Genomic DNA, 12612 nt, shown 5'->3' on the forward strand with positions numbered 1-12612 from the left:
CCTCAAACAACCCCCCACCCCGCCGGGCCGCCACCACCAGCGCTCCCCCCCTCAGGCGAAGGCTCCCCCGGGCGCAGAGGGCGAGGCAGCCGAGCCCCCTGCCGGCGGCCGCCCGCATGGCAGCGTGGGGCGGGGGAGCTCGCCGTCCGCTCACCAGCAGAACCACCTGCACCCCCCGCGCCCACCCTGCCCGCCTTCCTCCGTTCCCCGCGGCTTTGCTGCCTGCCTACCTGCCTGCCGCTCGCCCGTCCGCCCGCAGGAGCGGCTTTGCTCCCGCAGCCGCCCGGCCAGAGCTCTCCCGCCTCCGCCTTGCCCCGTCGGAGCGGTGTCATTTTTCCCCCCCGGTCCAAAACGACGGTAACAAAGGGCTAGAGCCCACTCGGGGGAGAACACTGGCAGCCCGCCCGTGACACCGGCCGCAGCCAGCCGCGCCGCTGGCAGCCCGCAGCCCCTCACCGCCCCCCGTGCTGCGCTCTGCGGTGTGACTGACACCGAGCGCGACCCGGCGAGCGGGGCGCCGCTGCCGCCGCCCCGACCGGCTACCTTTGGGCCCTCCCCAGACACCGGCGAGAAGGCGAAGTAAAGCCCCGCGCCCCCCGTCGCTCCCTTACCTTACTGGACAGAGAGAGGAGAAGTTGAAGCGCTCTCCTTCCACCCCTTCCTCTCTCTTTTTTTTTTTTTTTTAATTTTTTTTTTTTTTATTTGCCTCCTCGCACCGAGCAACTGCGCTCGGCACTCCCGCCCGGCGCCCTCAATGCCACCGTCTCCCTCCGGGTCTCGGTCCTCTCTCTCCGGCGGGAGGAGGGGAGGGGAGGCGAGGGGAGGAGAATGGGGCGGACCCGCAGGTGCCGCCCCTCCTGCTCTGACAGCGGGGAGGGAGAGGGGTCGGGGGGGTGGCGGGCGAGGGGACCGGGCGGTGGCCGTGGGGGAGCCGCGCTCAGGTGAGGGGGGTGTCCTGCAGGTCTGAGGAACGGCCTCCCCGTCCCGGGCCAGGCCCCAGGACGGCGGGGTTGGGAAGAGGGGCGGCCGCGTCGTACCAGGGACTGAGGTGATGGGTCGGGAACGGCGGGTGGACACGGATTAGTGGAGAAGGCAGGCGGAGGGCGGTGAGGCTTGGGACATGGCGGCCGAGGGTCGGTGAGGAGAGAGCGAGAAGGGGTGCTTCCAGTTGGGAGGGAAGGGATGAGGCCGTGCACGGAGAGGAGCCAAGGAGCAAACTGGGAAGCGTCAAAACTCTTGTCAGAAATCCAGCGTGGCTCTGTGGCTGGGGGAGGCAGAAGATGGCACTGGGAGTAGTAGCCATCTGCAGTACCCTGTGCGAGGCTGCCCTGCCGGGTGGGCCAGTCAGAGCTGTGGGCAGTTTAAAGTTGGAGGAGTCAACTCATGTTTTGTTTTGTTTTAGTTAGCAATGGAGCTAGTTCAAGAACAGTAAAGTAGAAGCTGAAGTGGCATAGCATGCTAAGATGACACTGGCTCACTGGCTGTGAGCATACTTGTGTCGAAGATTAAATTGAGCAGGGCTCAAGGCAAGGCGGGTAGACATGAGGTGATCTGAGTGTCTTGGAGGGGATGGAAACAAGGATCTGGAACATTTAAAGCTGTAAATGGAGCTCATGTCTGCGTGGGGAAGCAGCAGGTTTGGATTCATAGTGTGTGTAAAGATGAAGGTTGGGCTAAGCAGGAGAGTGGGAAGGAGACTAGAAATACAGCAGAGTGTGCTGAGGGTAAATATCCATTGAACTGGGGAAAAATGATTTTGCATTTTCTTCATTTCACCTTTGATTGATTAAGCTACTATATGAACCATCTCCTCGCTTTTTTCACTTTTTGCTTTTCAAAGGGCATACTTCTTGCGAGCCTTTCAAAGAGCCTTTTTCTTCTTGTGGGACCATAGGGCTCAATCTTCTGCAGTGTCCTATCTTTCTGCCTCAACAGCTTACGAAAAAGTGATAGTGACAAAAAAAGTGGTGGTCTTTGTTTTCTTTGACAGGAACCTGCTGCTGTGTTGACACTGAGAAAAAGATGCCTGGTACTTTTCTCACATGCTTTTCTTTTGTATTTGCTGGTTAAAATATTAAGTTCTAGCATACTAGTGAGTGTTCTTATTACCGCAGATAATGAGACTTTCCATCAAAAAGTGGGAAGGAAAAAACCCTGTGCCTACCTCTTGGAAAAAATAGATATGGCACAGCAATGGTATGGCACTGCAGTACTGCTGCTCAGTCCAGAAATGAGAAACAGAGGTCTAATAGATGGTTTTGAACATTGAACAAGTTGGCCTTTTTCTGCATTAATCACACTCTTGCTGATAGGCACTAAGGAGGTTTTCATTGTTGGTTCTGTTTTGGTTTATTTCAATTTGAGCAACGCTTTTTTATGACATGCTGATTTGCACTTCATTTCATTGAATGAGATGCGAAAGTGTAGTAATGGGTGCATATATCTGTGTAGCTAAGTTAGAGACCAAAGGCTGGGGCATATTGTTATGCAGTCTTCATAGCAAACTTGCCAGGAAAGAATCTTCAAACCATCTCAGATTATGCAACACATAATATATACAAAATATATACATTGCTGCCTTTTATGCATCCATATGAATTTATATTTCTGGATATACACTTTTTTTTTTCCTACCAACTTCCTTGGTACAAAATACCAAATGAAGTTGGTTTCCTACCAGCTTCTTTGGCAGTTCTTTGTAGTACTTTGGTATTTCTCAGCTCATGGCTACAGCCATGAGTTCCAGGACTTTCTTATGTACATTCTCATGTCACAGTTGTTCTCAAAAACAAGGTACCTCCCAAATAAAGCTTGCCAGCTAGTTTGTTCATTGGCTACTTTGATTCTGAGATTATGTAATTTTTATGTGAATAGCTAAATCATTTGGCTTGAATTGCTTAGAGCTGGGCTTCAGCTGTGGATTACCTGAAGACATGCTATCTCCATTAGCCTAACTGTCTTGGTATCTGTGTATTTATAAAGTTGCTAATAATACGACCCTTAACAATAGATAGCTAAAAATTTAGCTGAAGCAGAATTTAAGAGACTTTGTCAAGTCAGATCAGGTTTTAGGATCAAGTCCTAAAGCTTTGCAGCTTTACCTAAGTTGCACACTTTATTTTTCTGGAAACTTGGAAGTAGATAGCTGCAAAAGAGTTTAGGCTGCTATTCTAATATGTCTGGTTGTATGCTGTGTATGTCAACGGTGCTGTTGATACTGCACAAAATATAATGGAATTAAGCAATATCAGTGTCAGTCCCTTGAGATAATGTTGCCATGTGACCCTGGGCAGATTTAGACAGTGAATTTATTATTATTGTTAAAGGTTCATGAGAGCTTTGAAAGCCCATCAAGGCACCTGTAGAATACCTGATATAGCGCATGATCATTCTAACTTAGGTTACTTAATTATATCTCAATTGATTCCAGTAATTGCAGTCTAGATTTCCCTTGACATTTCAAACTGTTTAATTTTACTTACACGTATCTACTGAATGGATGAGAATTATTCTGGTAGCTTTAATGCAGTAACTCTTTTCTTATTTGGACTTATTTTTGTTTTGCTTTTTTGAAAAAGAAGAAACATTCATTATATGTTTTCGTCTAACTTTCTACTTCGACTATCAACATTTACAGCTTGTAGGGTGGTTTCATCTGTACCATCTGTGGACCATATTGCACATCAGATGGCAGGATGAAATCTGTAACAAGAACATTTTGGGACAGAAAAGTCTTTCAGGGTTTGAAGCCGTGATACTCACAACATAAATGTGCAGAGCCACTCATGTATCTGAAACAGAAGACGGAGAATGCCAAAGCAGCTGCTGGAGTGAAATAAAGGAGAGACCACACAGTTTGGGGAATGTACAGGCAACAAGAACAAAAGAACGTTTGAGGGAGCAAGAAAGTGCAACTTCAGGCAGTGAGAAATTGGAGTCAATCATTAGGAATTATTGACAGCAGACATGCAGTCACACAGCAATTAGAGGCTTGCTTTGGGAGGCAAGGTCAATTAATACTGAGGTAAAGAGGCAGCATCAAAAAAGCACCTGGTTTAGCAAGCAGCATTTTCTGATCCCTGACTAGGCAATACAGAAGAAAATTGTCATTCATGGGTTGGGTTTTGGCCGTTTTCATATTCACAAGATACCATCACCTATATTATCTTCTGTTTTAAAGGACTGTGTAAGAACATAACATGACACTACAGTTTGCACAAAGATTGATGGGCCCCCAGTGGAGCTACAGAGGTTGATAGGTATCCTTCAGTCCTGAGCCTTCATAATGGTTTGCAGTTCCCCCTGCCTTTAGGTATCTCTTCACTTTCTTCATATTTTCTGGTTTTGAGAGCAATACAAATAAGATCCTTTTGGATATAGTGCTTTGAACACTGTGGATAGTAGGAATTGACAGTTCCCCGACTTCCTAGCTATAAGGAAAACTTCCAAACAGATTTCAACCTTTTTTTTTTCCTGAAAGTGATGGTCATCAGTTCATCTTAGATCACTCTCTGAACTAGAGCTTATATTTATATTTGTTATGGCTGTTACATGTAAATATTGACTGATAACTTGATGTATCCAACGTCAGAAATTAGGTTTCAAAAAATGTAAACAAATAAATAGCCATGCAAAGGAACTCTCTGCTTTAATTTCTTGTTATTTGTGAAGTATCAATTTCATACATACTACACTCAGTAATTTCTGTCCTAGAAACATTAGTATGAATGTTTTATTTGATCCAACCTACCCAACCTTTGATATTAAACTTTGCCTGAATGAAGTGTCTGAATTCCACAGACCTGGTCTTACCATTGTTAAAAGCTGATTGCAAACTTTGCTTTGACTTCCTTTGTTGGTTCTAAAGTGAATCTCACCATCCTGGTGGACAATTCTGATGTGAGCCTTCTAAATAACTTTCATCTTTCTGCATGAATCACCAATGGTCTTTTATGGTTCATTACACTTTTATCCCTTTAGTATTGTGATATGAATTATTCTTTCCCTAGTTGTCATACTGTAAAGTTGCATTGGGTCTATTTAACATCAGGGCATCTATGAAATGAATATTATCCAAATACTTAAAAGCTATTCCCTAAAAAACATTTATGCTGAATGGATGAAACAAGGGGATAGGATGAAACAGGAAGCAACGCTGGAGATGGGGAGCTGAAGTATGTAAAATTAAATGTTTTTAATGCAGACACTCTGAGGGCAGAGGTAAGAACTGAATTCAGATCTCCAGATGCTCAGACACTGCTGTAATTCCAATGTCATCATAGCTAAGCTTTTTTATCTCTATTATTTTACTGAAATGTTCTTTGGCATCAGTGTTTTTAGCATTAATACTGAGCACACCTCCTACAAAGAAATCGATAGTGTACAGTAAGATGAAAGAGACAGAGTGTTTCTTACAACTAATAAGAACACACTTGCTTCATCTTTCCATTACTCACTCCATAGAAATTAAGCAACTAATCAGCAGGCTTTCCTGGAAGTTCAGCAGCAGCACATAGTGGCACACATGTACTTTCTATTCCTTCTTGATTTTGACTGGATTTTGCAGAATGACCACTGTTAGGAGATAATAATTTCACAAAAAGAGATGGTTGTATAAAAGTCCTGGAGCTAATCACTAGAATCTCAATCGCCCAGACTGTAGAAACTATAGCCACATTCTCAATTTTTTTAGAACTTTCTACAAAATACTTGGTATTGCAATGTCAGCTCTTGTTTACAGGTTGGCAACTGTACCCCATCTATCATGCAAGACACAGTAGGATGCCATTTCCTTTGCTAAGAAGCATGTCCTTAACAGCAGACTGTATGCCAGCAAAAGGAAAAATGCATTACCCTGCCTAAATCAAAGGTATTCTTTGAACAGGAAGAACTTTTGGCACCGGTGTAACTGTGCTGCACAACAGAGCCTGTAACAGTGTTTCTCTATAATTCTCTAAATTGTGAAATTCAGTTTTGTTTCAGATAAGACAGTGCAAAAGTACCCCTTTTTAGTAGTATTGGAGCAACTGTGAAAAAGTAAGTTCTGTGTTATGGAAAACTCTGTAAGCTAGCATTTGTCAAAGCTGAGCCTCTACATAGTTTTAATGGGTTTTTTCCATGTATAAATTTTTATTTCATGATTCATTTTCAAAATTCAGTAATCTTTCAGTGGAATCCTTTTTAGTAACTAATCTGTGCATTACTTTAGACTGTGGCTGATTGAAATGAATCATATGGTGTGAATTCAGGTTTTATGAGTGAGCCTGGGTTTTTATATACCATGGAATTAGCACAATCCATTTTGACCTCTTTCAATGGGAAGATATGTTCTGATTTTTTTACTAGACAACAAAATGTTATCAATACTCCATCATTTTTAAAAGGAAAATTAGAAGCATGGTAACTGCTTTAAATGATTCAAGAAGATTTTTCTGGTTGTAGTTGGATTTGTTCACTTTAACTAGCTTATAAAGAATTTCCATTTATCTTTGAAAGCATGGTAGGACACTCATGAAGTCCGTAGATCTGAGGACCTTTTTTTTTCCTCCAGGGATATCTAGATAGAGGTTAGTCTTTTGTTCATCAGGAGGTACTATAAAAAAAAATAATTTTGCCATGGCTACTTAGATAACTGTGTGTAATAAAAAAGAATACTACCTACTGTTTAAATGTTTCCAAAGTGCAAGACTATATGAAAAACAACCTCAACAAAATGGGAAAGTATATGTAGTACTGACTATTATATAAAATACTCAGCTATACTCTGGCTCTTTCACCATCCCCTGGGTTGCCTACTCAGAGACACCACTGAAACTTAGATCCATTACCTCTAAATGACATGTCTCCATTGCCAAACATGTAATCTAAACTATTTTATAGCCTAGAGTGAAATAATCCTTTTAAACATGGCTTGCTTACGGAGGAGGTAGTCTTCCCTAACTTTAGACTGTCTAAAACTTGAGCTCTAATCTATTTTTATTTATAGACAGTGAAATTCACTTGGCAGCTCCAGCAGGCAGCTTCATCACATTCTTAAATGAACACCTTCAAAAGCCAACCCTCTCCCCTCCTTCTCCTCATGGACTTGTGAAGGAGCTTAGAGACCTAGATTAGACTGCACCCCTATACACTGCCATTACTGGGTAAAGGCAGCCCCTCTCCTTCTGATCGCCCGATCACTGACCACAGGGACACAAAAAAATTCCCCCCGCTGTTTCCCATTTGACACGTGCAACAGAACCGTGCACTGCAAGTCCTCTGGCTAGTTAGTCATACACAGGAAAAGGACAAGTGGCAGTTTCATACAAGCAAGTAAATGTAGAGCTTACAAAGGTGGGTTTTTTTCATGGTACTGATGTGGTTTGATGAATGAAGCGCTACAGTAAAGGTTTTTTAAATTCCAAATTTGCAGTGCTTCCTGTAGCTGTTACCAGTAAGAGCAGCGAATCTTCTCAAAGTCAGTATGTCAGTGCTGGTTGATGTTTGTTGGGATGTTTATTCTGACCCAGCTAGGGAATGGCAGTTGCTACTTTATTTTTGCTGCCTTTTTATTAAATAATTATTTGCTTTTTCTTCATAAGAGGTGCTACTCATGAACTAACAAGAATGTTACCCATAGCAGAGAAAATGGCCCTGAATCCGTCCTGGAGGCAAACCATGGAAATTGGGCATTTTAAAGGTGAAGAACAGACATCTCACAATTACAGTACCCGTGGCCTTAGTGTAATGTTTGTAGTGCAAGGCATTTTTACTGTTTTAAAAATTGCTTTACATTTTTTACTACCTAGACTCTATGGAGGTTTATCTATCTAGGGTATCAAACTTTCATCTTGGTTTCTGACTTTCTTTTGGTTTTGCCAGAAAGTCATAGATGTGTTTGAGCTTTTGGGGGTTTTACAGATGGAAAATATTTTTGAGGTGAGGTGGATAAGACTGCACAAGCCCTTACCATTCTTGGTTTTGTCACTGATCCCTTTACACAGGCAAAATTCCTACTTAAAGCAGCTTATGGTAAATTCCCCAGGCTTCTGTAGCTGCCAGAACTAACAGTCACTCACTCCCCTCCCAGTTTTCCTACCAGGTCCACACACATCATGGTAGATCTTAATGCAAAGACTATCTTAATGCAAAGCTTAGCTGCTAAGTTAAGTTAGTCCAGCATTCACTATATCTTAACAATGGGCTCAAGTGCTGTCAACAGCAGGTCTCTCTCTTGGTCTTGCAGAGGCAAATCTCTGAGCCTACAGAGCACTCTGCTCCCATATTTATAAATTCCCCATCTTCCCCAAAAGAATTATGGGATGTATGTGAATGCAGAGATGGCTTGGCTCAGTTCTCTTGAAGCACTGAAAGAAAGGTAGGTGTGTGCTGAGGGGTGTGTGACCTACCAGCTGGCTTTTCCTCAGCAAAGGTTTCCCACAGAGCTTCAGAAACATGTCTAAGACCCACCACGCCTCTCTTGGGCAGCTTCTAGGGTCTTGGCGTTGAGCTGTCTTTTAACCTGCACTCCACCAGGTGTGCAGACACAGAATATTTTAGCTACTCATCTCCCAGCTGTTTCTCTTGTTTCTCAAAGAAAAAAAAAAACAACCCACAAGTTAAATGCTGCAGTATCTATATGCCTACAAACCTCCTTGCAAAAATAAATTTGTAAATAAGTTATAATGTATTAATTATAAATACTTTTGTCTAACTACCCCTCTTCTTTTTCTTTCTCTGTTTGTAACTTTCCTGGGAGATTAATTTAGGTTAATGTCTTATAAAGCTACTGATTTTAATACTAAGTTATATTCATCTGGGGGTCAGGGAAGTTGGTTGCTTTGTCAAGAGTAGTATCATTTGCTGTCTTTCACTATATTGCCATGCCTCAAGCACATGGTACTACCACACACGCAGTGAGTTATGTTTGCTAACAACTTGCTGTGCAGCTTTTGCATTCCTGCAGGTCTTCTGGTGGCATCAATGAAAGGGAATCATGGGAAGATCCTTAGTCACTACTTGCGTTTGGAAAGCAATCTGGGATGGGATTTGGACTTGGGTTGGTCAGCAGGGAAGGCTGCTGCGCTAACCCCCTGCATCGCTTCACCTTGGAATCCACAACAGCCAATATAGAGCCCCCAGTCCCAGTTCGGATAGGGTTTTATTCTCATGACTGCAAGGTGAGCTTTCAGGTGATGTTTTATTTACATATTGGGGCTTTTGTACAGGTTTTTCAGTACCTCCTGCCAGTTAAACAGACAGGATTATGATTGCTGTCAGGAGGGAAGGAAACCTGCCTGGTTCACTGCTGGTTAGAAACAGTTCCAAAACCAGCTGCTGTCCAGTCAGCCAAAAAGAGGAAGAAAATCCCAATGGCTAAAAAAACTGGACTCATTAGTGCAGTGTGTTATTTTTAACATAAAAATAGTTAATCTCTATTAATTTCCATGATTAGGTGTTTATTGTATAGAATGGTTCATGTCCCAGCAGCTCCAGAGAAAGAGTAGGGCCAGGTTATGCAAAACAAGTCCCTCTGAGTTTTCTCATTTGCTTACAAGAGTTTTTGTTCATCCAAGGTAACAAAAAGCCAGCTAATTGTCTTACTATGTTCATTCATGATGCTTAGCAATGTATGAACTTGACATAAAATGTCAGACCATATATAAACTGGACCTCTGCTTCCAGAGCAGTAGTGTTTTTAGATCAGTAATCCTGCACGTATGGTATCTCTGCCGTCCTTTGCTTTCCTTTTTATTTTTTTGTGTGTTTTGTTTTTCCTTAGCCCTTGAGGAAGGATTTTCCTTATAGGTAAATTAAGTTTTATGTAACATTCTGTAGTTGAAAATCAGAAGATTCCTCTTGGGTTTTGGCACCCCAAAATTAAAATGAGGCATACTGCTGTCTGGCTCAGCAGGAACCTCTTCAAGGGACTGTGTGAGAGTGACACTTTTCCTGAAGTAGCAAATGTGCTGTGTGGTGTCTCACAGATGGTGGCTCCAGCTGTTGTGGGAACTTTTAGTGTTCCAAGACATCTATACTCTTGGTGCTTGGGTCCCATCTACACCTGTTGTGATCATCAGCATCAGGAACTTGAACATTATGCAAAAGGAAACTTGAAAATCAGAAAACTTTGAGCTTTTTGCTTCCAAATGAAGTTGAGGGTAGAAGGAAAAGCATATCACTTGTGAGGGGAAGACTTGAGGAAGGAGTCCAGTGCAAGCAGCAAGTCGGAGTTGAAAGCAGAGAGATATTAGGAGTGGTTTACAAAATCCTTTAAGAGAAGCTACTAGAGAGGGAACCAGAAATTACTAAAATTGGCATGAGTAGATGGACATAAAATGGAGACAGGTAAACACAATGATCATTAAAGTACTGGTTGAAATAGAGTCTGCTTTGACTTCATCAAACACTTTGGTCAACTACCAGGTCGTTTAACTGCCCGCTGACTGGGAGAACAATGTTGCTACTCAAATCTTATCTGGTTTCACTGGAGACGAGTTGCTGAGCAACCAGATAGACCAAGAGCACGCTGAAGAATGTAAATGCCACCTCTCTGCAAAGAAGTTTGTCCTTCACCGCATTGCCATCAAGCATACTGCCTTCTCCTGTAAACATCAGTTGACACTTGCCTATCAGGGAACAAGAAGGGAAATTCCACCATGACATTAGGAAAAAAAAGCCTTTCAAGCACTGGTTGCCCAGAGGGACCAAGGAATCTCCATCCTTGGGCATATTTACAACTTTACTGGAAAAGACCCTGAGCAGTGTGTGCTAACTAGGCCCCGTTCTGAGCAGGGGGCCGGAGCAGGTGCTCTCCAGGTGTCCCATTTTTCTATCACCAGTAAGCAACCGTGTACCAGCTCAGTAAAAAAGAATGGACGTTTCTAGGTATGTGTAACTTCCCAGTAATATAAGCTGTGCTGCTGTAGCTAACGTGAAAAAAATAATACCGTGGTGAGGTTTTAAGATGCAAATAGCTTGCATAAACCCACATGTGGGGACACATGCAAGCGTTGATGTTAACTGCTCTGTGGGAAAGCAGTCCAACAGCAAAATATGAGGGTGGAGGGAGGGGTGCTTGAGGTTGAAGAAACCCTTGGAAAAAGCATGAATTCTTCTTCTTGCCGGATTTTGTTTCCGAGATGCTTGAATCGAGCCCGTGTAGCAAACTGAGCAAAAGCTCTGAATTAATGGAAGGTAATACAACCAGCATTGAGAGCTGGTTGCACAACTCATGTGCATACTAAAGCCTTTCTTTGTGCACCTGCCTTCCAAGAAGTGCCAGAGGGATGAAATAAATTCTCTCTCCTGAAGGGGGAAAACTCCATCAAGTCATTTAGTCTGGTATTTTCAGCAGTCCAGTAAAAGAAATCGTCTCACATTTATCCTCAGAAATTATTATAACTATGGAGATAATTGTATCCTAGTAGATAACTATGCTAGGGGACATCATTTTGTCCCCAGTCACAGGGGAGAAGCGCACAAACCTTGACCTCAAAGGCACTTACTTCATCTATGAGAAAAATTCAGGTATATTGAATGGTTTCAGTTCCAGGAAGGTAATCCCTCATAACAATCAGAAATCAATCTTTAGATATAAAAAGCTCTGCTTTCACAAACTTTATCATTCTGATCGCTATATTACACCATTTTCATGTCTATAAGTGAAGTCCCTGGAGCATTAGGAGCTCCTCATGCGCTCTAGGTCTAACACAGCAAAATGACACTGACCTGTCCCCTCACTAATGTGACAACATCCTCCCTGACCTGAGCCTAGCAGAACTAGATCCAGCATTTCAGCATAATGGCAAGATAAGTGCCAAATCCCAAAATACCGCAACTTCGTTACCCCGACTCCCCTGCATGTACGTCTAAAGATTACATTATCCCTTTAGGTCTCCTTTCTGTTCAGCTGCTGTGTCCCTCTTTTCTCAGTCATTTCCAGAGCCACTACTTCAAAGAACAGTTTCCCATCTTACTACTGTGGACTTCATTCTCTCTTCTTAGATATATAGCTTCATGTTTACCTGTAATGAAGTAATATATTATATGCTTGCTTAACCAACTGATTACAGCTGTGACCTATTTTTGTTTCTGTTCCTCTGATCTTCATGCCTATTGCAATACAATGAGTTTATGTTTTCTGCTGTATCACAGATCAAAAGGAAAATGGCCAGGAGACAACCCAGGTGGAGCTCCGCTGGTTAACACCCCTACTGAGCAGTGATTCATTGCCTAGCATGGAGACTAAAAATTGAGTTAACCACTGGATTTTGAGCCATCTGGTATATTCATTTGCAATAACTTCATGATCAAAGAATTTTGCAAAACTAAAGCCTCATACTTCATAGCTGTCTTCATAACTGTCTTCACAAATTAAGATCTTGCTCTTCTGAAAAAGATACCAGGTTATCTCAGCAAAATCAACTTTCTGTAAATCCAAGACAATTAGCATAAATAATGTACATCCTTTTGTTTTGGTGTTTATTACACAGTCATTTTGGGCAGCATGCATTTCAGGCTACAGACTCCCATCAGGCCCATGGCCAGAAGAATGCAGGCAATTTGAGGCTACGGAAAGTTCAGAGCCTGAATTGCCCGAGTTAGTCTGTATAGCTTTCAAAATACTGTTCC

General features: G+C 42.7%; 1 protein-coding gene across 12 annotated transcripts in view; it reads right to left on the minus strand.

Moving 5' to 3' along the window:
• GREB1L (GREB1 like retinoic acid receptor coactivator) overlaps positions 1 to 866 on the minus strand; it is a 142573-nt gene extending 141707 nt beyond the window's left edge. For 4 of the 12 annotated variants that reach the window (XM_075744272.1, XM_075744274.1, XM_075744275.1 and 1 more), the window contains exon 1: positions 612 to 866. The gene's annotated coding sequence lies outside the window, so the exon portion shown is untranslated. The remainder of the gene's footprint in view (positions 1 to 611) is intronic. The other 8 variants (XM_075744280.1, XM_075744278.1, XM_075744276.1 and 5 more) reach the window with 3 other exon arrangements.
• Between the last annotated feature and the right edge of the window lie 11746 nt (positions 867 to 12612).

This window comes from Balearica regulorum, chromosome 2 (assembly GCF_011004875.1).
Source record: "Balearica regulorum gibbericeps isolate bBalReg1 chromosome 2, bBalReg1.pri, whole genome shotgun sequence".
Lineage (NCBI taxonomy): Eukaryota > Metazoa > Chordata > Aves > Gruiformes > Gruidae > Balearica > Balearica regulorum.